Consider the following 6118-nt stretch of genomic DNA (forward strand, 5'->3'; position numbering starts at 1 on the left):
ATTATGGAAAATAATGACCTTTATCACAATATGCTAATTTTTTGAGAAGGACCTGTATATACACACATACATATATATATATACATATATATATACACACATACATATATATATATACATATACATACATATATATATAAATATACATATATTGTATTGCTTGTGGTGTGACGTTGCACGTTCGTGGTGAGACGTATTGTGTCACTTCCTGTTTGTCTGCCGGTAGCTCGAGTGAATTGTTAGCTCGAGTCGTCTCTGTTTTCTGGATTTATCTATCTTTTGCACAGTTTTTCATTCTAGTTCACAAACACACTTATTACAGTTGTTTCTCTACTGTTGGATAGTGCTTAGAACACCTATCTTTCAACACTTCTCGGTTTTTAGTGATTATTTGGCTCTGCTAGCTCTTGCTAGCGTTAGCTTAGCATGGCTGCTGCTTCTCTCCCTGCTTCCTCTGTTTTCTCTTGCTCCATGTGTCAGATGTTTAGTTACTCCTCTGCCTCCTTTAGTGGTAATGATACATGTCGCAAATGTAGTCTTATGGTAGCTTTGGAGGAGAGGCTGTCTGAACTGGAAGCTTGGCTCCGCGTTGTAGAAAAACCAGTAGCTAGCCAGGTCCCCTTAGACAGCGTGGAACCACAGAGGCTAGCTCCCGTTAACGGTCCTCCAGCAGACCCCGAGCAGCCAGGACCCCGGGCCAGCTGGGTGACGGTCCGGAGCAAGCGTAGTGCTAAGGCTAAGCCCCCAGTTCATCACCGACCAGTTCACGTTTCTAATCGATTTTCCTCGCTCAGTGACACACCCTCTGAGAAACAGACCCTGGTTATTGGAAGCTCCATAGTCCGAAACGTGACCTTAGGGACTCCAGCGGCCATAGTCAAATGCATTCCGGGGGCCAGAGCGGGCAACATAGAATCTTATCTGAAACTGCTCACTAAAGCTAAGGCTAAATACAGTAAGAATGTTATTCACGTCGGCGGTAATGACACCCGGTTACGCCAGTCGGAGGTCACTAAAATTAATGTTGCTTCGGTGTGTGACTTTGCTAAAACCATGTCGGACTCTGTAGTTTTCTCCGGCCCCCTCCCCAACCTGACCAGCGATGACATGTTTAGCCGAATGTCATCGTTTACCGCTGGGTGTCCAGGTGGTGTTCTGACAACGATGTGGGCTACATAGATAACTGGAGTTCTTTCTGGGGAAAACCTGGTCTGATGCGGAGAGATGGCATCCATCCCACTTTGGACGGAGCCGCTCTTCTTTCTAGAAATATGGCTGATTTTGTTTATCCTCCAAATTATTGACAACCCAGAGTCCAGTCCAGGAAGCAGAGTTGTAGTCCTCCACACCTCTCTGCTGCTTCTCCTCTGTTACCCACTCACACCCCCATTGAAACAGTGTCAACTCGCCCACGGCTCAAATTAAATAAACCAAAAATCAACTCTAAAAATATAAACCATAAAAATCTGATTAAAATAAACACACTTACTTTACCAGAGCAAAATCATAAAATCATTAAAATCTGATTAAAATAAACACAGTTACTTTACCAGAGCAAAATCATAAAATCATTAAATGTGGATTATTGAACATCAGATCTCTTTCCTCTAAATCCCTGTTAGTTAATGAACTGATAACTGATCATCATATTGATTTATTCTGTCTGACAGAAACTTGGCTACAACAGGAGGATTTTGTTAGTATAAATGAATCCACTCCTGTTAATTATTTAATTTTTCATGTTCCTAGAACAATTGGCCGAGGTGGAGGAGTAGCTTCTATTTTTCAGTCAGGATTATTAATTGATGCCAAACCAGTTATTAGTTATGATTCTTTTGAATCGCTGTCCCTCAGTCTTTCTCATCCAAAATGGAAATCAGAAAAGCCACTTTTATTAGTTGTTATATATCGTCCACCAGGCGCTTACTCTGTTTTTGTCTGAATTATCAGAATTATTAACTGACTTATTATTAAATACTGATAAAATCATCATAATGGGTGATTTCAATATTCATGTGGATGTTGAGAGTGATAGTTTGGGCATAGCCTTTAATAATTTAATAGACTCATTTGGTTTTACCCAAAACGTCTGCACATCTACTCATTCTTATCATCACACTCTTGATTTAGTTCTGACCTATGGTATAGAGATTAAGGACTTGGTAATAGTTCCTCAAAATCCTATTCTGTCTGACCATTTTTTAATAACCTTTGAGTTTACATTAAATGACTACACAGTCACTGAGAGTAAATTTCATCTCAGCAGGTGCTTATCAGAAAATGCTGTAACCAAATTTAAACAATCTCTTCCATCAATGTTTTCCTCTGTCTTGCAAAGTAATGCATCAGAGAACAGTGACTTAGATCATCTAGTTGATCATCTTACAACTTCAATGCAAAGTTCACTTGATAAAATTGCTCCACTGAAAAAGAAAGTAATCAATCAGAGGAAACTGGCTCCTTGGTTCAATTCTGAGTTACGTACTTTAAAGCAGGCATCTAGAAACCAGGAGAGAAAATGGCGCTCTACTAATGTTGAAGAATTTTATTTAACTTGGAAAGATACTCTGCTAACATATAAAAAAGCTCTCCATAAAGCTAGAACTGTATATTACTCGTCTTTAATAGAAGAGAATAAAAATAAACCTAGGTTTTTGTTTAGTACTATTGCTAGACTAATTAAAAGTCCCATTTCTGTTGAACCATGTATCCCTACAACTATAAGTAGTGATGACTTCATGAGATTCTTTATAAATAAAATTATTTCAATTAGAGAGAAAATTCAAACCATCCTTCCTTCTACTATCTCTAGTCCCCTGTCAAATGAGGCAACTTTAAAAATTTCACAAGAGCCTGATTTATGTTTGGACAATTTTTGTCCTGTTGAGCTCTCTGAATTGTCAAAAATAATATCCTCATCCAAACCATCCACATGCCTGCTAGATCCCATCCCAACCAGACTGTTTAAAGAGGTATTTCCCATAATTAATGTCCACATTTTGGATCTACTTAATTTGTCTTTAATGGATGGTTATGTACCACAGCGCTTTAAGGTTGCTGTAATTAAACCTTTACTTAAGAAATCTGACCTTGATTCAGAAATTCTGGCCAACTATAGACCTATAGCTAATCTAACTTTCATCTAAAAAAAATTCTAGAGAAAATAGTTGCAGGTCAGTTGCGTGAACATCTAAAAAGAAATAATCTGTTTGAAGAGTTTCAGTCAGGGTTTAGAGCTTGTCATAGCACAGAAACAGCACTAGTAAAAGTAACTAATGATATTCTCATGGCCTCAGACAATAGACTTGTGTCTATACTGGTCCTGTTAGACCTCAATGCTGCATTTGATACGGTTGATCACAATATTTTACTACAGACGCTTGAATATGATATTGGGATTATACGAACGGCTCTAAAATGGTTTAAATAATATCTATCTGATAGATTCCAGTTTGTAAATGTAAATAATAAATCTTCTTCATACACCAAAGTTAGTCATGGAGTTCCTCAGGGCTCAGTGCTTGGGCCAATACTCTTTACTTTATATATGCTTCCATTAGGTAAAGTTATTAAACAGCATGGGATAAATTTCCATTGTTATGCTGATGACACACAATTATATTTGTCCATTAAACCCAATGAATCCAATCAGCTAGTTAGACTACAAGCATGTCTTAAAGACATAAAAACCTGGATGACCCTTAATTTTCTCCTGTTGAACACAGACAAAACTGAGGTTTTGGTTTTTGGACCTGAGCACCTTAGGAATGAATTTTTCAGTCTTTCTCCCTCCTTAGATGGCATTAATCTGTCCTCCTGCTCTAATGTTAAAAATCTTGGTGTTATTTTTGATCAGGACATGTCTTTTATCCCCCACATTAAAAACGTTACTAGAACTGCCTTCTTCCACCTGCGTAATATCACTAAAATTAGAAACATCTTATCTAAAAATGATGCAGAAAAACTGGTCCATGCATTTGTCACGTCTAGACTGGACTATTGCAATGGTTTATTATCTGGATGTCCAAATACTTCTTTTTTTTTTCTTGTGATGGCCTCCCTTCTCCCCTTACAGCCATCCTCTCCACACCATTATTATGAAATATTTATTATAGTGACTATCTAGTGTAGGTCCTTGTTTCTTTTTTTTTTTTTTTTTCCAATAGGATAGAAAGAAAGAAAAGACAAAATAAGACTCCAAAATATAAGAAATATATACAAATAGAGCACACGTCAAAACACCCGGCCACTGTCTGTTCACCTGCAAAGAACATGACAAAACATAGCAACAAAATACATATGTATAAAGAACTTAAAATATTCATGGCTTTGCAGTAAGTTTCCATAAATATATATACCCATACCTACGCCTATATACATACATACATACATACACATGAATATACACTCACATACATATCTATATATCTACATCTAAAGCCTACATAAGCATCCCTGCTTCTATTTGTGTGTGGTTGTGAGCATGCATAAGTGTATAAGGCTTCTCTAATAGAACATTTATTAGTAACTGTGAAGCAGCAGAGACCCGACCCCCAAGACCAGAGGCAGATGAAAAAGGGGGGACCAGAGTCCAAGACCCCAGGAGGGACCCCGACCGCGGAGCCCCCAGAGCCACCCACACAGGACGAACCACTCACCCACCCCCCAGAACGGACCACAGGGGAGAACCGGAAGATCCCCACCAGCAACCACATACAGTGACCCCCCGGGGCCAACAGCGACAAACTCATAGGCCCCCGTCGGCACCCGCCGCACCGATGTAGGTCCAGGTCCAGGCACCGAGGCCCGGGCACCGAGGACTCACACCACCCAGGCCAAGGCCTGACAGGGCCAGAGGACCCGAGCCCCACCAGGCAGACACCAGGCCGAGCCGACACACGCCCAAGCGCCCAGCCCCCGATACCAAGGGCCCCAAGCGCGCCGGCAGGCAAGGGCACACCCCACCAGGGGGCCGCGCGATAGGGGCGCGATGCCAAGCACCCCCAGTTGTATCAAAGAGGGGGCAGTCCGAGTCTTGGCCTAACAAATATCCATTCATACACAGACACAATCACACTATCCCAACCTCAATCTCACATTCATTCACTCAAAGACATACAATAACGATACATTTCATTCTTATTCCCGATACACACTCTAAACCCCCCAGGTCCAAGACATGTACCCGCCCTCTACAGGGGGCAGCCCATGCCCAAACCCAGGAGGTAAACCCATTCATTCCTGAGCGGAGAAGAGCCAATACCCCAGAACCGGCCCAGGCCATGCCCCGCCGACAGGACACCCCCCCACCATGAAGAGGACACGCCACCAACCACCCCCACACACCGTCAACAACCAAGCACGCACCCCCAGCTGACCGCCTGCCAGGCCCCGGCAGCCACCCCAGTCAGCGGGCCAACCATGACACCCAAGAGCCAAGCTCAGGGGGTCCAAACAACCCCAGGGAGAGCACAGCGCCAGCACCGCCCACGGCAACCCCCAGACCCCGAACCCCCACATAGTCCTGGTCAACACCCGACGGCCTGCCCTTCTCCCGGACCCCACCCCCGGAATGGCAGTCAGGGAACTAGGTGGGTAGGAAGAGGAGAAAAAATAAAAAATAAATAAATAAAAATAAGACCCCGACACATACACCCCCACCCCAGATGTGTTGTTGATGTGTGTTGTTGTAGAGTGCCATTAAAAAGGAAAGAAGAAGGAGCAAAGGCTGGCATGGTGCCAGTTTCCCCTCCACCCCAACTCTATCCAAACCCTAGTGTCTAAATGTAACCGTTGTAAGTGAGCACAGGCACAAGGGGTGAGAGTAAGGTCATCCCACCACCCATAGCCATGTGCCCACTTCAAATTCCTATATATGAATGTCATGAGGATGTTATGAATGAATGTCTAAGGTGTACAATAAAATTGAGTCCCAGGTGGCTATGGTCAACAAAGATGTAAAATTGTTGCAGCACACCCGAGCCCAAACAACCCTAAATGTGTGGAATTGAAATGAAGAGGGTGGAGGTGCATGGTGAGGGATGGGGAGAAATAACTGTGAGAGCAAATGCTCCCACAGGGAGTCAGCTCCCCCACTGACCCAACAGCCCCCCCCCCC

This window comes from Nematolebias whitei, unplaced genomic scaffold (assembly GCF_014905685.2).
Source record: "Nematolebias whitei isolate Nwh7 unplaced genomic scaffold, NemWhi1 Nwh_scaf_70, whole genome shotgun sequence".
Lineage (NCBI taxonomy): Eukaryota > Metazoa > Chordata > Actinopteri > Cyprinodontiformes > Rivulidae > Nematolebias > Nematolebias whitei.